Source organism: Aulonocara stuartgranti (assembly GCF_965226115.1).
Source record: "Aulonocara stuartgranti genome assembly, chromosome: 15".
NCBI classification, from domain to species: Eukaryota; Metazoa; Chordata; class Actinopteri; order Cichliformes; family Cichlidae; genus Aulonocara; species Aulonocara stuartgranti.
The window spans coordinates 32,091,974-32,114,151 of record NC_138951.1 but is presented as its reverse complement, the minus strand read 5'-3'; the positions used below and the strand labels follow the sequence as shown (position 1 = coordinate 32,114,151).

At 37.7% G+C, this 22,178-nt stretch overlaps 1 protein-coding gene and 1 long non-coding RNA gene across 2 annotated transcripts in view; one reads left to right on the top strand and one right to left on the bottom strand.

The window, feature by feature from the left end:
- Positions 1-22,178, bottom strand: part of LOC309689155 (uncharacterized protein) — a 318,224-nt gene that overhangs the window by 271,372 nt on the left and 24,674 nt on the right. The gene's annotated exons all lie outside the window — the stretch shown is intronic.
- LOC309689177 lies at positions 19-4,678 on the top strand. Its single transcript, XR_014271297.1, has 3 exons — positions 19-451; positions 4,105-4,168; positions 4,567-4,678. It is a non-coding gene; the product is annotated as an uncharacterized lncRNA (long non-coding RNA).

Sequence of the window (22,178 nt, the reverse complement as noted above, 5' to 3'; positions counted from 1 at the left end):
TTCCTAGTTTTATTTTTGAAATACACCAATTTTTTTATACTGCAGGAAAAACGAAAATAAATATTATAATGCAAATTTGCAAAATAACAGCATATGCATCAAAATAAACTATTTCCAGCAGTGCAATATGAGTCCTAAGCATCCCAGAAACGACACAGAAAGTCATAAACTCAAACATAACTTTTAAAAACACAAGTATAGGCTCATAAGGCCCCGATCGTAAAAAACTACATTTCCGCAAAATGACGTCACTTCCGGTTTCGGGCAGCTCATGGCGGACATGCGACAGTTCACGCTGATGGAGTAGGAAGTGTTACAAACAGCTGATCGGATCGGCAAAGCGTGTTTCTGGAATATTATGTTTTTGTTGCTGCAAGTTCTTTTTATGCAATTTTTGCAAAGCTATATGTGGAAGGAAACTGTGACCTAGGACAAGCTGATGGCATAAGATGTAAGTACAACTCCTCCGGTTCCATATGCAAAAAAAATTATTGCGCTAGCTTACGTGGTTGCAGAGCTACCGAGATTTAAAAATAGTTACACAAACTGGAGCGTGTCCGCTCCTGGCTTTAAATGGTTAAATAAGTTACCAGTACTTTTTATGCAAAAACCACTGATAAACTCAATTTATTTGAGTTATCTTAACTTAGAACAACTACATAAGCTGGAAGTTTTGCTTCTCAGTGCAGAAGGATGAAAGATGTGTTTTGAAAATGCCACGTCACTACCGTCCTCCTCCCTCAGAGATCAGTCCGCATGTTCATGGTGCCAGCATTTTTATGGAATATGTTGAGCAAACCCGGAGAAGCTTCAGCTCAAGAGATTACTGTCATTGCTGTGGATCATTACCTGATAAATATTTACTCTCATTCAAACTGATTTTGTGGCTTCTCTTAGTTTAGCACCAGGTTTATAATCTTGCTAGCTAGTTAGTGTTAGCCTAGCGTTGCTGCTGCCGCTGGGCTCATGTTATTTAAAAATTAACACCACAGCCTTAAAAACCTTATATAATTCTGTTGATTGTTTGAAATAAAAAAAAGTGAGATAAGAGCCCAGACAAAATTCTTCGGGCGGTGCAGCCGTTAGGAGTGTGATGTGGTGTGGGGGGTATTTTCAATCCATAGCCATAACTAACTAACTATATACATCATGTTTAACCTGAGTAGCAAAAGACTGCAGGGGGATGGAAAACGATACTCCAGGAGTTAGCTGTGCTCGCGGACTCTATCAAGCTGTGACCTCCCGGTCAGCTATCTCGCTGGTGGATAACAGAGCTCACAAAATAAACTTTTAAGATATTTTCAGGCGAGAATGTAGCTGTGTAAAGTTCAAATATCTGTTCGATTTATCAAGACATCACATATTTCCAAAAATGCTTCGACGTTTTCGGAGGCTTCCATTTTTTTCATGCTTTGTGGCAGCTTTTGAACATCTGTGGCATCTATATCTAATGTCAAGTCTAGACTTTATTTAACAACATAAGCAAACTATATGTTACAATGATTGCACTGCCATTAAGGATCAAATCAGTTTCAGTTTTTTCTGTTTTTTCTCCCTCTGCTTGCTTCTTACTGTCTTTGAGGCTCGGGACCAGCACTCCTGCTGTTGGACAGAAAGACATCAACTCAATTGTTTTTTTGTTTTTTTTTTGTTTTTTAAATGACATCAGAAACAGCAGTATGCGACATTACGTGATGGCAGAGCTTCAGTTCATCCTTTGTCATTTTTTTTTTTTTTTAATAAATAGGACAGGGGGAATGAATGAGAGAGAGAGGGGGAGAGAAAGAAAGAAAACCAAAGGGGAGAAGAGACGGTGAGAAGGGGGGGGGAAGAGAGACAAAAAAAAAAAAAAAAAAACTCCTGGGTCACCTGTATGGAGAAAAAAAACAAACAAACAAACAAACAAAAACAAACAGAGGAGACAGCAAACAACAAAGAGCAACATAATAATAGAGAAAACAAAGCACCATCACAATAAACTAGCTAGTCATAGATATCAGTATTTACTAAGTAATAAACGATATTGTGCAGCACGCAAGATAGACAGCGCACAGTGTGCTTTGAGGCAGCAGCCAAGAAAGCTTTAGTCCGCGTCTGTGAATACCCATGTGTGTACACCTGTGTGGATCAGCATGCTTGCATTCCAAAGGTTTCTCCATGTAATGATCTGCTAGGGAGTGTGGGGGGGCCACAGCCCCGTCCTCCAGGGTGTGAAGCGGGTATGGAGGAGATCAAAACTCCAGACATCCAGAGGCCCCCAGAACACAAGAGACCATGGAAGACCAACAGAGGGGCAGCCGCGCCACTGTCCCAGTAAGAGCTGAGGAGAGTCCCAGATGAGGGCTCGCCCAGCAGCCGCGGAGCAGAAGTCAGGGGGAGTTGCAGTGACGCGCCCGTGAGCTCCGCCGGCCCCCAGCTGCGCCTGAGTGACCGAGCCCTAGGCCGAGAGGCCGGGGGCACCCCACCTCCAAAGGGGCCCGAGCGAGCCCCAGGCCCCAGGCCCCGACAAGCGGCCGCCAAGGAGTGAGCCGGTGTGTACCCGGACGCCCACCCCCAGACACAAAGAACCACCAACACACCGACACCTGAGGGAGTCCGCCACCGGCAGGGGAAGTGGTGGTGGGTGGAGATAGGCCTCCAAACCTTGGAGGGCCTGAGGTGTCCCCAGAGAGGTGGCGTCTGATACCCAACCTGACATATAGACACAGACATACAGGCACACACAGACACAAACATCCATTCCCACCCTCATGCTCTCATATGCACTCACTCCACACTCAACCAACGTGGAGACAGACATAAAGAGACGCTGTACACACAATCACACTCCCCAAGCGTACTCTACGAACCGGGTCTAGGTACCCTTGCCCCTGGAGGGGGGAACTGCACCCAGACCCAGGTGGTGTTACCCTTTTCCCTGCGGTGGGGAGAGGCAGACCACATCAACTCAATTGTAAGCAGAGATGGGGTTACTGTAATCTGATTCATTTTTTCAAGTAACGAGTAAAGTAAGGGATTACTATTGCAAAAACGGTAATTAGATTACCATTACTTTCCCGTAGGAACGCTGCGTTACTGCGTTACTAAAACCGTGATTTTTTTGCGAGAATGTCTCATGACAGTGACGTAAGCGAGTGCGCCGTTAGTGACAACAGCTGTGTGCAGATCAACAATGGATCACATATCGAGTGCGGGAGAGAGTATGAGCGTGCAGTGTTTAAAGCGTGGAAGTACTGACCTTACTTTGAGTTTGATTCCATAAAAAGTGACAAAAACATTAGTGTCCATTGTGCGTGGGAAGAAAACTTATTTTTACAGCGAAAAAACCCCTAAACTTCCAAGCAAGCACCGAGTGCGCAACGACGTAATGGGAAATTCACAGAGAAACTCGCGGATTCTTCCATTGACCGCGGCACACCTGCACCAGGGTAAACCTCCGCCTACGCCACTCCTGCTTTACAGGTGAAAATAGAGCAACAGGACCGCTGAGTCTTTGACTTTATTTATTTTCTGCTGTGTTTTACTTGCATCTATTTGAAAGAGTGAGTGTAAACACAAAAAATATTTTATTTTATGTGCTGGAATGTGTAGAAAATAGGTTTAAATGTTAAACTAATTTATTCAAGTCAGAGAATGTTGCATATAATTTAATTTTTACTTGATGCATAAAGTTAAAAGATTAAAACTGATAAAACAAGTTTTAAAAAGGGACTTTTCCATTTGATTACATTTTGTATGATGGATTGGGCTGAAAGCTATATCGCTTTATCACCTATTCAGGTTGTAAATCGTGTTTTTTAAAAGTAACTAAGTAACTAAGTAATTAATTACTTTTGAAAATAAGTAATCAGTAAAGTAACGGGATTAAATTTTTGGGGAAGTAATCAGTAATTAGTTACTGATTACTTTTTTCAAGTAACTTGACCAACACTGGTTGTAAGTATTTTGGTTTTCCAATATATTAGCAACTGTCAGTGACATTTATATTAATCAGGCTGAACTTTAATCATACTTTAGATCAGCCTGTTTTACTTATTGTTTTATTTGTGCTTTGGTTTGGGGAAGTTGTTTCTTTACTGATCTTTTCCTGTCTTCTGTTATTAGACTTGAGATATGACTGCACTATGCTGTTGCTGGTGACTCCAGTTAATTCTACAAGACATCCTGTGTAAGTAAACAAACAACAACAGTTTGGTCTGCATTTCTTGAAAGATCACATCCCCCAAACTTAGTTTAGAGGGTCTACACTGTATATAGTGAAGTCTGCAAGTTTTCTAACAGCAAAATTTGTTTTGTGCCCAAATCATTTTGCACATCATTAGAATGAAAGTTATTGGCCATGTTTGCATAGCCCTTTTTAAAATGATGCTTTCATGACATTATTGTGTGTTGGGTGGTGGTCAGGGCTATCCAGACTGACAATTGGGACATTGAATGTCACCTCTCCGGTGGGGAGGGAGCCTGAGATTGTCTAAATTAGAGTCTGTTTTATGCCAAATGCAGAAAAAAATGTTTTAAGAAAGCAATTAAGTTCATGTTCCAAAAAATATGATTGTTTGCTTGCAGGACACCAGGAGAGATGAGTCCTCCGTCACAGATGGTGTGGTCAGTGAAGATGGTCGCCTGCAGGTTCAAGCTCATTCTATCTCCAACCCACATCCACTGCCACTGTACTTAAGGGAAGTTAAAGACTTTCTTCTGCACTTACATTTGGATCACCTTGATCCATGATAGTCATTTAGGCAGTAATGCCTCGACTGGAAACAAGCCATCCTTAAAATAATACAACATTCCAGCTCCTGTGTTGGAATGCAAAACAAATGTGTTGTTTAAATTAGAGACTGCACTTGTGACAGAACAATAAATATATTTTATTTTGATCATATAAGTTAGCGGTCCCCAACCCCTGGGCCACGGACCGGTACCGGTCCGTGAGTCATTTGGTACCGGGCCGCGAGAGTGAGATTCGGGTGTGAAATGTATGGTTTTCAGGGTTTTTATCGGTTTTTAGCGTTATTTTGTTATCGCTTTTTTTTGTTAACTCTGTTTTCCTTGGTCTTTTCACGTGTGTTATGAATAAGTCTTCTTTTTTTCGGTACCGGTACTAGTTTTATTTTGTTGTATTTATCCGTGACACCTTAAAGGCCGGTCCGTAAAAATATTGTCGGGCACAAACCGGTTCGTGGCGCAAAAAAGGCTGGGGACCGCTGATATAAGTAATGTAAGTACAAAACAAACTTGAGGTAGGCCTAAACTTATTTTCAGAATAATTACAGCTGAGACTTTGTTTCCTTGTAAGATTATAACAGTGATGGCAATATAATTGTTTGTTGTTCAGCAGAACAGTGTCCAGTATGTTGGCTTTTATACTTTTTTGCATTTGAAAATAAAAGTTGGGCTGATTTTAACATCATTACAAAAAGTGTTATTAATTATTTTTAATCATATTCAGGTTACCACAAATAGTTTTTTCATTTAGTTGAACTTGAAATGTTTGTCAGTAGGTAAACAATTAGTATTGTACAGTCAGAAATATCAAGTTATTCTTAATACTGCAGACTTGCAATGAATAAGTTGTCCTAACAGTCATTTTAAGTAAGCTTTACTTAGGAAACTCGTTGCCTCAAAAAAACTTAGTTTTTTTTTAATTCTAGGAACTAATGAGGTTGTGTGGTGTACTCAAAATGAATAAGTTGCCTTAACTCGGTCATCTTAAGTAAACTTGATCCAATCTTTTTGAGTTCTGGGAACAAATGAGCTTGTACAGACTACTCAAAATAAATAAGTTGTCCTAATTTAGTCATTTTTAGCTAAGCTTTACTCAATTTTTTTTGAGGCAACGAGTTTCCTTAGTTTTTTTTGAGTTCTGGGAACTAATTACAATATACAGTGTATTTGGGGATTTGGGGAACCTTGGGGAACCTTGTACTTTAAATTAGCCTAATTATAAAAATAAGTTGAATATAATGATGTAAGTGCTTGGCATGTAACTGATCCATTACTAATATTTTTGTTCCTTCCCATTTTTAAAACAATTTATTTTGTTTCTGCTGTATTTAAAACAAGAGCAATTTATAAAAATCTTTGTTAAAGATAAAACAGCACATATTTAAACCTAAAATTCCTGTGTTGTACCAAATGTGCCAAGTCTTTTTTTTTAATTTTTATTGTTTTTGATAGAATAGAATAGACTAGAATAGCATAATCCTTTAATTGTCCCACAAGGGGAAATTTGGGTGTAACAGCAGCAAGAAAGACACATATACAAACAAACAGTACACAAGACACAGAACAGAAACATACATAATTTTTACATATTTACATCAAGGACAATAGTTGGCTTAGAGCTCATGAAATCAAATCCCAGTCAATCACATTTTAAGCCTTAAACTGTTGCTTTAATTCTGTGGTCTAATATAACATATGCAATAACACCAGCCACAAAAATAACATTATTCATTATTCTTTTTTCACTGCTACCATTTAACTGCATGTCTTTAGTTAGTCTCAGCAGCAGTGCATCAAACACTACTGCTGAGAGTAACTCATCAGTTCAGATTGGTTAAAAAAAGACTGGCAAAAATAAAATGCCTTTTAATGTTTGTTAAATGCCCCCAAAAGAACATAATATTATGTGAAAATAAAATCTTTTTTTCTACTCAAGTAAGCCCCATCTCTGGGAACTCTCTGCGTTTCTTGTTGTTAAAGAGTCCACACACTTTGTGTGGTAGCTGCTTGTGCTAACAGACAGTGATACAGATATTAGGCTTCTTATGTACAAAGACTATCCACGAGGTCTTATTTTATTGGGACAAAGAAAACCGAAGCTGTTCGGACCGGATCTCCAGAGTGCAGACGTGAATGTAGAATTTGAGCTCTGTATTGTTCAGATCTGTACGCCATTATTCATTCCACACATCGAGGTAAAGGAGATCCCAGAGGAGATGCAGACAGCTGAGTAGTACAATAATTTAGAGCATCTTTTCTCTTTTTCTTTTTCCCTCCCTGTATTTGGGAGTTAGGGTGTCAGAGCCTCTTTATTACCACATGTTGTTCCTGCTCCAGCCCCCACCTGACTCCCCTGCCCAGCACTGGCCCTCACTCCTGAAGGCATTTGTGTAAACACAGCTGCCTTGTTGACTTTAAAGCCTGCTTTGTAACAACCCCCACCCCCTTGCCACCCCTACCCCCACCCCATACACATCCACACACACTCACACTCACATACAGACACAGACCCATTCAAATCTTTGAAATATTGGATGCTGTGACCCACCTTCACCCCCACCCTCCCACACCAGTCTGTAGCACCACAAATGTAAACTCTAACAAAGCCATTAAAGTTGCATCATCTGTCTGAAAGGTAACAGGATCTCCTTGAGTCTCAGGTGCAACAGAGTCACAGTGTGATTTAGCATTAACAAACAAGCATGAGCAAACAGGTAGTTTATACACAGTGGAGAGTGGACATCCCTGAGAGCAAAGGGTTGTCGATGTTTGGTGACACTTTCACTTAACCAGGGAAGAACAAAGGCATGAAAATAAAGCTATGAAAGATACGTTTTAGCTCAAATAAAAAGGAAATGATTAAATGTTTTCATATTTCAGACCATAGGTTTAGATTTCAATTCAGTTTATTTCAGTTGTAATTATACAGCACAAAATCACATCTGCAGATCCACAGCAGCACTTTATGGTTGCAGAGCCACAATCCAGGAGGAAACACGGAGCGACTGCGAATACATAAGGAAGATGCCCACTTTTACTTACTCGTGTAAATAAATTAGCATATATTTACACCAGTAACTATTATAATATGTATTTTTAAATATGCCACTAAAGCATATAAAATAGAGAAGTTATAATCTGTTTCTCATGTTTCCTCTTAAGGGGTCATTTACTTCAAATCACAAACAAATATCATCAGTAGCAAAACCACTAACCAGCAAGGCTCAGACAGCATTCCAGTATTCACACTTGCTGACCCAAAGCTAAATGGACACAGGAGTTTAAAATAACAGGCAATTTATTCTCTGTGAAGTTTGCACTTCAAAAGTACTAAAAGCCCTGAACTGCAAACAAAAAAAAGTTTATCTTTCCTCCCCTAAATGCATTTGCACACTGTAATGAATAAGCTGTAACTTGATGAGCTGTCACTAGAAAGTTTAATCACTGAACCAAAATTATTTTTCATGTACTTGCATAAACGTCTATAAAATGTTAAGTAATACATCAATTGAATTGACATATGGGGACTGGAAATAAACTCAGATTTGTGTTAATGAATTGTATTGGATTGTGATGTCTACACACTTCTATTATGAGGTGATTGGGAGAATAACTGTTGCTTGTCTTGTCTCTGAAGGCCATCGACAAAGTTAAAGCTATATATCGCAAAAACTTAAAACTAGCTGTTAGATAAAAACAAGCTATCCATCCTCTTTAAACACTTGTCCAATTCAGCGTTCAAACGTATGTTCCAACCTGCTGCCATTTTAGAGTCACCAATTACCCTAAAGGGCAGGTTCTGGGATTGTGGGACAAAACAGGAATACCCACAGAGAACCTAAATAAGATCCAAGGCCCCCACAGCCAGCCAGTGGTTCAAATCCAGAGCCTTCTTAAACTCTGCACCACTACGACGTCCTAAAATATTCAAACTAAACTTGACAAGATAAAGAAATAACTGAGGCAATACTTATAAAACCAACCAAACTAAAATAGGAACTACAATAGTATAGTATAGCAGGCTTATTTACAGTCATGGCCAAAGTGGTTGCGTTATGATAGATGTCCCGAACCTCTACAATAACATTCATGTTAGAATTTAAAAAACAAACAAGATTAACAACCAATAAAAACTAGCCTAAAGCAAACACACCCACTCTGGAAACTAAGTAATGATTTGTTAAAAAAAAAAAAAAGGTAAAATAAATGCCTTCAAATGTTCATTAAATCCCCCCAAGAGAAGATAATAAAATCTGAACCTTTTTAACAAACTAACTGAAATAAATTGAGGACAAAAATTTAAATGAACTTTAAAAAAGAAACTTGTGAAAACTACAAAATGATTATGCTTCATAATGAATCTTTTTATAACCCTAATGTTGTGACATGTTTGAATCTGTTATTTTCAGGCTTTAGCCTGTTCCAGGTACAGCTAGGGCAATGCAGACTGGACAGGCTGAAGGACATTACAGAGCCTTAAAAGCGAAGGTAGATGTTTTGTTGATATTTCTAACTTGCTAGAATGCGGAGGAATATCAGTAGGGGTTTAGTATCTTGCCCAAGGATAACTTGGCATGCAGACTGGCGCAGCCAGGGATCGAACCGCCAACCTTCCAATTAGTGGATGACCTCTACCTCCTGAGCCACAGATTTTCTTGTTTGTACACAAACTATCCAACTAATTACAAATTTCACTGCACGGACTCATTTTATTGGACTATGCTGGAGTGGAGGCAGCTCAAAGTCTGAACAATAAAAGTCAAACTATGCACGAGTCCCCCTAGAATTGACTATCTGGCAACTGTGTGAAATTACAAGGTGGTGACATCACTAAACAAATTAAAAGGCAATGCGTGGAGAAGCTGATGCAGCATGACAGAAGCATGCAAACCACCCATAGAAATCAGCTCCAATTTGATGTTTTATTAATTAATAATATCTCAGAAAGCCAAAGGCATTAAGCTGATTTTGGGAGGAAAGGCCAGGCATGCTGGATGTGATCAGAGTCTGGCTCTAGAAATGGGGACGTGTGCTTAAGTTCAAAAGATTCTGTATTCTTATACTTGGTTTGGCTGGAGCTCTGGTGATTAATATAGAAGCTAACCTGAGTAGGAGAGGCTGTGTGTTGTGCTGATGGTCTCCTTCACTCCATAATCAGGTGGAAGGAATGTGTGAGATTGACTCTCCCATTGGCATCCTTTCACTGCAAGTGCATATCTATTTTTCAGTGCCCTGCTACTGTTTACAGATTACCTGGCCGGTTAAGAAATGCCTGCCGGTTTGTGTTTTTTGTTCATGTTTTCCCTTCTGGAAAGAAAGACCTCTCTGTGTGTAATATTCAAATGAAGAAAAGAAATTGCCATAGGGACACTGAAAAAATATCTATTTGATTTGGAGCTGTGAATGTATGCCGCAGACAACAGTTTCTTTGCAGGCTGATATTTTATTCAGAGCCTCCGACACGCTGCAAAGACTTTTGGGAGAAATGATACATGTCTTTTTCACTGCAGTAGGCATGAATGTGCCATGTGGCTGCCTTGTAAATCATGACTCCTCTCTTGAGAGAATAATAAGCTTGAGAAGTAAGCTTTCTCAATCTTATCAGGAAGTGCCATTCTCTAGCAATATTATTATTACTATTAATATGCCATGTTCACGGGCAGCATTTCTGTGTACACACATTCAAGATATACTATTTGTTTTTTCAGCTGCTATTGTATAATTGGCCCTCATCTTATATGACTGCTCCCACTTTAGTTTAAAAGAAACAGTTATGTTAAAATAAAAAGCAGTTAAAGAGAATCTGCTTTTCAATGGTGACATTCCACAGTGTAGACCTGCAGGTAAGAGAGAAACAGGAGGGAAGAAAAAAAGAGCTTGTCACATGTAAAGCAGAACATAAGCCCGTCTGCGGTCTGTGTTCACACATGATCCATGACAGCTGCCAGAGCAGAAATTCTGTCTCAATCTGCTGCTGGAGATACTTTGTAGAATTCACACTGTTTGTGGTTCAATAAAAATAGCCTGGAGCCTTTGTGGAAAGGTGGAAGGGAACCAACAAGTCCTCAAACTCAACAGTCATATGAGTCAGAAGCCAGAGTTACGGATTCTGGCACATGAGATCCATTTTGTTTCAGTCCTCTGTTATGATGGGAATATATTTGGAAGCTGATAATTGGTGTTAACACTGGTGGACCCAGTTTACTCAATCACCATGTTGGCAGTGCTTTCACTTCGATTTCACTTGTCTTATATGTTAGCTAGCAAACAAATACCTTAGAAATGAGCAAATGGAAAGGACTTAATTATAGCAAACTATTCTATTAAGTCAAGATTCCACAGAGTTTCCATTTAAGCATTATGATGTGGAAGTTGGAAGTTTAAGGCTGATTTTATGGAACTGACTGGCATTTAAATAGACTTTTCTAGTGCTATTCACTGCTCAAAGCACTACACTACATTTGACCTTTTCATTATTTAGTTATTATATATTTTATTGCCTTTTATTCACACCTACAGTAATTTAGAACAATTGTTTAACCTAGCATGGCTGTCTTTGGCAGGCCCGAGAGGGCATTCAAACTGGTCTGAAGATCAGGAGATTCAAATCTAGACTCTTGCTGTTAAGGAAAAAGGATTCATCAAGTCTGAATTTATTTTGGATTTTCTCTACCTATACTTAGGGTCATAAGTATAGGTATGTATGTGTGGGTCATAAGCCTGTAGGCTCTTATATCACGCATGTCTATAAGACATTCTGGTAAGCAGTAGAACTGTGGATTAGTAGACAAGTTACATAAAATAGAGGAATCTAGTAGCAAAGGGTCAGCAGTTTGGAACTACACCTACAGCATTCCTTTGCATGTGGTTTTTGACTTCACAACTGCAAATCTGTGTTGAGCAATGCTTTCCCTGTCACCTTTTCTCTTCCCTGCATGCTCGCTCTCACACTTCCTCTCGTAATGTTCGCTGTAACACATGTAACATCACGTGTTGCTGTCAACTTGATTAATATTACTTCACCTCATGGAAGGTATGTGTTTGTCAGCATGAGCACTGACAGTGAGACTCAGAGCAGCGAAAGAAGAAACTACCATGAGCATTCTCACCATGAGGAATAGTAGGTTAACATTTATTAGATGACTGCAAATAATAACCATCGATCAGCTAGTTGGTGTCAGCGAATAAATAAACATGCATGACTTTGGACTACGTGAAGACATCAGAGTTAATGGAGGAACCATAGAGGCACAGGGAAAATAAATTCCACACAGTCCAGGGCTTTTGAACTGATAAATGTCTCCCAATGAAGTGGCAGAGTTACCCACTGCATCACAGTGTTGCCTTGTAAGGTAATAGACAGTCAGTCCAATAATGACAGCCTGAAACTTATCAGCAGGAATGCCAGTGTGTAAATGTGAATTCAATTGCTGAAAAGAAAATGTTGAAAGAATGCTCAAACCACAGTGTATCTGTGAATAGATGTGCACAGCCCTGTGCAGAGAAGTTTAATGGGGCAGGTGCTCAAAAAGGGGCACAGAGATCCAGGCTGAATAACAACAACCCACATTCATCAAGAATCTAATATGGAATTGCATCTTTGTCATCAGGTGGGGACAATACAAAGCAAACGTAGCTATGTTTTACCTGATGGGTACAATGTTGCTGTTGAGGGGTTACTGCTGCTCCTGCTGCTGATAGTGCTGGAGGGCAGGGCTGTGTTGATCTGAGACTTTAGACATTAAAAAGTCCACAGGATAGATGGTAGCTGATTAAACAAGTGTTATGAGATAATAATAAAATGCAAGGATTGGTGACAGTGCTTGGAACCATTAAGGCACCAGATTAAAAACACTGGAAATGAACTAGGCTCTGCCTGTGACTCACTCTTTCCTTCTCTTCCTCCTGAATCTCATCTATCACTCTCCACTGTCCATCTGAGAACAAGGCACAATTTGCTGTTGCATTAATCTATTATGTAATTATCCATACTTAAAATCACTTGCACCTAATCCATAATATTAGGTGCAATGACAGAAAATGTTTAATGAACCAAAACATTGCAATTGCGCTATATTGTGTTATATTTGAGTAATAATTAAAAATAAATCTATGCACATAAAACACACACATACAGTTACATTTTATGCCAATATTTAAGTTTATTAAATATTTAAACTTTACAGAAACAATAATTTTCCTGCTGTAAAAGCAGCAATTTGTCACATTTGATTGTCTTTAAAATACAGCATGTTGTTTTTAATATCATGTTTCATAATCCATAATTATGTGGATATGCACATTAGATTGTTTGTAGTGAAATATAAGGCAGGGAAAAGTCCTGTAACTTTAGGTGAAATATGTTCCCTAAAACAGGAGACAGAGTTATAGACCCATGACACCCTTACCCAGTCAACCAGCAGTTAATGACCAAGCACCAGTGAACAAAAGGACAGGTAACGTTTGTTACTCTGTGGCGTACACAGCAGGCAACTTACCAACGTACACATGATAATCTAATATAGTGTACGCTGTACACCCTACTTACTGGTTTCAGTTGCATCAGTCTGCGTCTTCCAGTTAATTTGTGTGTTTCCCCTACAGCTCCGCACTGCCCAGGCAGCAAAGAATGCGTGTGCTCTTTGTGAGCTCGTTCTCAGCTCGTAACCAGTGCGCTCTGCCGTCAAGGATGATCATGGTATGATAATGGTTATCATGTGACTGATGCAACCCAGATTGATTTATTTAGCAAAATTGTGATTATAAATAAAAATAAATTTAAAAAAGGGCACTTGGGGCATCCAAGAGGGAAGCGGCAGGTGAGTGTTATCAGGGAACACTGTTAAATATTGTGTTAAGCTAGGAGGTGTATCCTGGACACATATGCAGAGCACAGAATTGGCTGAGGAGAAACTTCAGCTTCTTGTAGTGAGAGTTTAATTGGCTCATCAACCTGCATGTGAGTCATTGGATTCCTAACTCAGCCCCCCCCCCCCCCCCCTCAACACACACACACACACACACACACACACACACACACACACACACACACACTTCTGCACATGCCTGGATGTGAATATGGGATACTCTTTGTCCCTTGGAACTCTTCATCTTCACCCAAATTATACAGAAATACAGAAAATACACAAAAAACAGAAGAGATTCTAGATTTTCCATGGTGGCATCTGACTATTTAGATAAATGTAATTTGAGACAGCCAACACTAACATTTCCCCAAAACAATAGAGGAGAATGAAATTTGTATTTATTCTTTCCACAGTATGACCTGTGAGCTGTGACCTCAATGAACAAAAGCAGCCCCTCCTTAAAAATCCCAATTCATCCCCTGGGAACCAGTGTGGCTGGCTGGCAAACTGTTGTCACAAATGAGTTCCTCGTCCTTGTTTAATCAAATTAAATCTTGACAATTATTTTACTTAAATAAACATAAATGAGCTCCAGAGATGTCAGTAAGTGTATTTTGAAACTCAGGAAAGAGTCCCTCTCCTGTATTCCTATTTTTCATGCTTTGCCTGGCTAATGGTCCATTAATGTCATTTGGGGGGTAAAAATAAATTATGGGAAAAAAATCCTGAGTTTATGATGTGAGAATGACTGCCATTTTTGTGTGTCTGTTTTTAACTCATCAAAGCTGTTGTAATGAACACTGTGTGAAACTGATAATTACAGTCACTCGGATATGACAGATCTGTGTATAATGAAGAAACTCAACTGATTTAACCTTCTCATCTCAGTTTTGGAAACAAAACAATCAAGTGTGTTTCTTTTTTTTTTTGTCAACTTATTTAAGGTAATGGTTGAGATAGCTTCTGATTTAGAGTACTTTTTTAGCAGTAATAAAGTAGAAAAGTAGTCTCACTTTATGATGAAATAATAACATTTTGAAACCTCTCACTACATAAAAACCTCAACATCAACTATTAAGATTTAAAAGCGTGTGTAGTACTGAAAGGTTATTGGATGAACAAGCTTGAGATATATGATATATCATTTCAAAGACAGGGGTTAATCTTTTGCAGAACCAGATTTATGGTGTACTTGTTGAATCATCTAAGTTGTAATGTATAGTGTGACAAAAAACATTCCAAGTCCCTTTTTTCAATAAAAATTTAGATACCTTTATTCTCATGTCTAAGCTAAAAAAAAAGAAAAGGCAAACATCTGGGCTACGAATGAAATATTCCGCCAGTGATTCACTACCTACAGGAATCTTCAAAATCTGGAGCAAGTATGAGAGATCAAAGGGACGTCAGCCCACAACATTTTTCAAATTCATATCAAAAGCAATGCTCCACCGGTGATGGCATGCTTTTGTATCACTACTGCATCTATCATTTCCTGTTTCTGTTGTTATGCACAGTGGTATTTTTCTGCAGGTTGATCTATGTAGTTTGATTAACTTTTCAAACTTTCATGTAACGTATTTCATAGAGTATGCTTCACATGCACAAGCACACTTTCTGTGGATCAACGGCAAATTATATTCATAATATTAACAGACGGTGTCTGTGGAGATTTGCTAGCTTAGCATAGCCAGTAGCCTAGCTCTTGACAGCATGGCTTCTTCATCTGCCCCATTTCAATGTCTCAAATGTTTAATTAGTCCTTGGCCTCGTTTAGCAATAATGATACTTTTCAGAAATGTAGCATGTTTGAAATGTTTGGAAGTCAAGCTTAATAAATTAGAGACTTGACTTCACAATGTTAAATTTGTGTCCTTGATGCAACACAGCTGATTTGACCCTTTCATGCATGAATTATGAAAACCTCAATCAGGATTTTTTTCTTAAGTATTTTTATTCATCTTTAGGCATGAAAAAAAAATTAACTTCATTTTTTTTAACATGTACATTTCAAAGAGTTTTTTGCATGCCCACTTAGGTAGACAACCAATTAGGTGGACAACTGATGAGTATGGAGTGAAACATCAGTGCCCAATGTAGTGGTTTATGTGCCCACTATACCATCAACACTGACACAAATGCAAGAAAACAGCCTTTGAATAGCTGTCCACTGTAGTGACCACTATGTGTTAAAGGGTTAAATGGCTAAATAACCTCCTCAACATGTCTTGAAGTTCTCCAGAGGCCTGGCAATTAACTAATTTGATTCAGGTGTGTTGACCCTGGATGATATCTAAAACCTGCAGGACACCAGCCCCTGAGGCCTGGATTTCCCCACCCCTGGCCCAGACTAATTCTAAAACAAAGTGTTTGTTAATTCACAGAAAATGTCCTTTTTTGTGTGTGTGGATCCATTTTCCTAACCCATCCAGTGGTGTTAATACTGTTACATCCTCACTGTGTACAACCTTGGATACTGTAACTCCACTGAAAAGGAAAGTCTCAAATCAGAAATGCTTGACTCCCTGGTATATCTCACAATTACACGCCTGAAAGGACAGAACCTGTTAAGTTGCAGAGGCAGCAGCATCTCACAAATTTAGAAGATCTTTGTTTAGCATGGAAAAAAATGTTTGTTGCTCTATAAAAACAGGTAAGTAGAGCTCTTCACTATTTGAAAAAAAAAAGAGAAAAGCTTCAGTTTTTTTTTGTTTTTTTTTTTGGTATTGTAGCTGACCTGTTCTAGTGGGGATGACAAAGAGTATGTTGAGCCAAGCAGTCCCTTAAACTTAAGTTGTAATAAATTCATAAATTTCTTCACAAATAAAGTATACATGTAACCATTAGAGAAAAAATATTCATAACCAAGTTTCAGAACTACTGTTAATTATTTAGACTGTCTCTCAGATTGACCATTCAGAGTTAACTTCAGTAATTACTTCCTCCAAACCAATAACATGCCTATTAGACCTCATTCCTACAAGACTGCTCAAATAGGGACTACTATTATTTAATTCTTCAATCTTAATGTACAGGTTTTCAGGTAATTAAACTTAAAAAGCCATTACTTGGCCCAGCTGTCTTAGGTAATTACTGGTCAATGTCTAAACTTCCTTCAATTTCTAAAATTCTTGAAAGACTAGATATGAACTGATCATAAGCACTGGGGTGAGAATTCATCACAATACAGAATTAGCACTAGTGAAGTTTACAGCTGATCCTCTAATGGTTTCTGATGGTGGATTCATCTCAGTGCTTGTCCTCCTAGACTTTAGTGCCGGGTTTGCTATTGTTGATCATGATATTTTACTACAGAGATTCCAACACACCATAGCTATAAGTATTGTGCTTCAATGGTTTGAATCATATCTATCTAATAGATTCAATATTTTTCAAATAAAGAGGAAGTCCTCTTCACACACTAAGATTAATTATGGAGTTGCACAGAGTTCAGTGCTGGACCCAATTTTATTTGTGTTATGAGGAATCCTGGAGTCATTTTTGAGCAGGATATGTCCTTCAATGCACACATTAAACAAATATGTAGAACTGTTTTTTCGTATTTGCACAATAATCTCTAAAATTAGAAAAAGTGCTTCATGCACTTATTACATTTAGGCTGGACAGTACGATAAAAATCAAACAGAACTGGTTCTAATCTTATGGTTTTTATGTCCTGTTTCAAGTTGTTTCAACTACTCATTTTTTGCCCTTTCACTTCCAACATGTAATTTGTGAATGCACAGGGCTGCACTCTTGTGAAAGGGTTTGTTTTAACCCTAACCAAAAAAATGAAAGAATGACAGAGGATAAAACTGCATTAAAGTGGTGACGATGTTAGGCTACATCTACCAGCAATTTCTAAGTGAAAATGTCATGACGTCTGTGAACTGAATCTTAAGAGAATATTAATAATACAGAAAGGTAAAGTTACAGGGAAATGTTTACTGGCAAAGAATGAAAATAACAGAAAAGGATTTGTTTTACAGCAGCCAAACAAAGAGAAATATTGTGTAAGGACCTGAAGCAAGCAGTTCAGGTGAGAAAAGCCATGAACATGCCTGCTCATGAGATCATCACAGAGGGGCCTCTCCTGTCTCATTGCCACAGCATCTATGAAGGAGAGCTGATGAGGCAGCCCAAGATGACCAAACATAGCACTGATTGGACATCTTGCATTCATTAATGTTTAGATGATGTTCTTGTCCTTAAGCCCAAGGAGATCCAATAACAAAGCTGAACTGTACAGGGTAAGGTAATCCCATTAATGACCATGGCTGCAGGCCACTGCTTCCATTCCCTGAGAAACACCTCTTTATTCCAGAGACATGTTATAGAAAGGGCTCTGAGAGCTCGAGTAGAGTAGAAAAGCATTAAATAAGAACCAGCTAACCTGCCATGAAAGTGGAGATACTGAAAGGAACAAAGTTTTGCATGAGGACGTAAACATTGGCAGAAAGAGAGTTGTCTGTTTGAGGCTGTTTGAGTTTTTAATTATAACATAATGTTGTGAATGTGCCATCAGTGGATGAATAAAGTCTCACTTTGCTTTTTCTTATTTTATCTCATCCATTCTTTTTCCTCTTGAATCTGTTTCTTTGCTCATGAATGCCATTTCCTTTTGTCTACTCTGTTTTTTTCTCATTTGATTTTCATTTCTTATCTTTTTATTAGTCTTTTCTGTTCCTTTTTATACCCTCGTCACTTGTATTTTCTTTACTTTTCTCCTCAGCTCGTTTCTTTTTTAATATTGCTTCTTTTCTCAGCTCTCTTTTCTTTTCATAGCCCCCTTTTTTCATCTCAACCCGTTCTTTGGTACTTTTCTTACCTTTCATATCTTTTCTGCCATTTTAATTGAACTGTTATCTTATCACGTGTTCTTTCCGATAACATCTCATTGAAAAAATATAGTTTTATTCTTTTCCAGTCCCCTTTTTCTTTGTATTTTATTATGTTTTCATTGTTTTAATTTCAATAATTGAGAGTTTCTTGAAAAGATTATTTGCTTAATTTCATTCTTTCTTCCCTTTTCTCCATATTTGCCACCAAAATTATATTTCAAAATCAAATACTACTCATTCATATTTTTGTATATATATATATATATATATATATATATATATATATATATATATATATATATATATATATATATATATATATTCTAAAACTTTTCTCTCTAAGTTTTTACTACAATGCCTTTGTTCATAGATCAGTTTTGGCTAATGCAAGCATTCTTTGCTTTTCTATTTTGTCTTTGTTAATCAAGTTCATCACAACAGTCCAGGGTTGTGAAAGCAGTTTGAGCAAATATACCATGGACCAAATAATAAATAAAACACTAAGGCAGCCTGATGATATAAAGTATGATCAAATAAATGAAAGTCTTAATTACTGAACATAGTTCTGAAACAAAGTTGTAAATTATTTTCTCTAAAACACTTTGTGTTTTCATCAGTTTGTCTCTACATAATAATATGAATACAGTTACACTGTTATAAATAAAACATGCTGGGTGCATCTGCAGGGTTAAAACCTTCTTAACTTAGAATTTAAAGATTCCCCTGCAGGCATGCTTAAAGATGTATAATGATAACTCTATGCTTCCTCCATCACTGACAAGTCTACATATAAATATGCAAACATTTTTTTTCAATTCAAAGGTCATACAAGAGTCTTCTACTGTCAGTCTAAGATGACATCATCATATCTCAAAACAGTATATGGAGTTCTTCACAACATTCACAACATTATGTGATGTGTGCACATTAGAGCATTTTAGCACAAAGGTCATCCATACAATGACCAAGTACTCAAGTACTTGAATATGTGGTTTTAACCATGTCTGTGTTCATGATGTAGTGTGCTACTTCTCTTCAATGTTGGACAAATGACACACAGTCATCACATGCAGAAGAAATGCAGAAAACTGAGGAAATGGTTGGATAAAATCGGTTTGTTTTATTTCTACAGTACATTATACAAAAGTGATGTAAATTTCAGTTTTTCTGTTTACTGCAGTTTACTGAATTATACATAAAGTATTGTGTGAACCTAGCAGCAAATGTGCTGCTTTGCTTCATAACAGCAGTCAGTATTCCTCAGCTAGAGTTTCATTTATAGGTGCAATGTTATGGTTATGGTACAACCAGCACTATATTTATGTTTTGGCAACAATATGATAACCTGGCAACAATAAAATACTAACACCTCTGCATAAGGAACTTTATATGCTGACTTGTGGTAATAAACTCATAATAATATAGTAATACTGCATGATAGTGCATGTCAGTGCATTAAAATGCTGGCATTAATCTTAGCTTATGTCCTCAGAATTCATCATTGTGTGAAGGCAGCAGTATAAATATTATGCTTATGTTGTAGCGTATTACCTGAGCATGTGTGACAGTTTGTATAATAATCAGGATTAGGACTGCAACATGCAAAACTGCCTGTTTCTATTTAATTCCATGTTAACAACATATTAAAGCAAACTCAAAATGTGATAATTACCTGGAAATACATACAGTAGTTTATTTGTATAATATGCATGATACTGTCCTGAGCTATAGGCAATATGGAAAGTATGACTTGAAGTCTGCTATGTGTGGGTAACACATGCAACAAGCTCAGGGACTGAAAAATTAAGCCAACACAAAGGGGCTGGCTCAAAAAGAGAGTAATTTCCCATATAATACCCAGACAGACCACATATTACTTCACAGCCTATAAAAACATGATCAAACAATGAAATTACCTGTAAACAAGGTCAATGAATGTGGCAATATGAATAATAATATTTAAATGTACAGAAATATACAGTTAACAGTTGGTTTAAATAATAATGGATTGTATGCCCTGGGACAGAGGCGAGGCTGCCATATCGCACCATCTGGCCAGTAGGTCACAGGACACAGGACACAACGACCGAGAGTGTCCGAGCCGGGGCTCGAACCGGAAACCTTCTGATCACAAGGCGAACTTCCAACTCTTGAGCCACGATCGCCCTAAATAGAAATAATAGTAATAATTATTTGATGTAAACAGAGTTTATAGGAATCATGTTATATATTTCTCCATAGCATTACATTTTTATTTAACAGTTCAATCCTTCACATAACGGACAAATATTTGTGCAATCATGATACATTTGTGGATGTATTTTAACAATCTAAATATGCATATGTACAGACAGATACATTTAAAAAACAAGGAAATCATGTTTTATTGCATTACAGTGATTTTACATTAATTTTCATTTGAAATGTGAAATCACAGTCTATTTATGTAATGATATTCTAGAAGAACAGAACAAAACTGTAAAATACACAGTAAAATACTTTTATATTAGGACTTTTCTTACAGTACATGTTAGTGAGACCAGCTCTAATTAGTAAGTCCGTTGCCTGTCTACCTCACAGATTACTTAGCTTTCATCTCTTCTGTGCAGAAGCTGCATCATTTCCCTAGTGAGAGCAATCTATGTACGACAGCATGATGGAGGAGATTCTGTTCCTGTTCGTGTGGTATTGAAGCATAGAACTCAATAATGGACTTTTACTCCAAAGGACCTTGTAAATAGAGACTGGATTTGTTCCTTCATCAATATTTTGTAAATAGTTACTTTTCACAAGCACTGTAAATAAACTGAATCGGATCGCAAGTATTGTGGTTTAGTCCGGCCTGACTCATTGGTTATGACAGCATAAGGTTAGTTCTTCGAACATCTAACTTCTAAATTAACTTTTAGCATTTTGTGTTTTGTTGGTACTAAATGGACCTTGAGAGAGAGAGAGAATGATGAGCTTGATCATTTGGTATACATCGGTTCACATATTGCCCAGTTTAACAATTCTGTGTCTTGTGTTGCGCAACCAGCATATGTGCATATACCATATGTGCATCTGCATAAGATCTCAGACAAGTTTCAATTTCAGTGACCTTGACCTCAAATTCAATGTCAGAGGTCAAGTCTTTTGAATATCTTGTGAATGCAATAACTTGAGAACGAGCCATGTAGCATGTCCAAATTCATACTGTAGGTGCTTCTAGTAAAAGTCTCAGATGAGTTCCATTCTCAGATACTTTGACCTCAAGGGCAGAGGTCAAGTATTCTAAAGATCTTTAGAATGAGTTGAGGTAGGATTTTGAAATACATCCCATAGGTGAAAGTACTAAAAATCTCAGATGAGTTTAAATCTCAATGACCAGAGGTTAAATTTTCTGAAAATCTTGAGAATTCTTTAAATTTATATCATAGATGCATTTACTAGGAGTCTGAGAAGTGTTACTGGCTAGTAATTGTTTATGGCTGGAATCAGCTGGTATTCTTTTCTACCTAGCAGTAGTTTGGTTTATATATAGTATATTGACATTGTTTGTCACTCAGTAATATCATATCTATCAACTACATCAGCATAATTAACTATGAGGACAAACTTTTCAGGGCGCCTGTTTTGTAGTGCATGGGAAAGACAAATGGCAGCAATAAAGTTTCCAAGTAGTTAAGGGAAAAAGGAGAGACATACATACACCTGGCCATTAATTATGTGCCCCAGAGCAGCAGATTTAATTTGAGGGGAACAA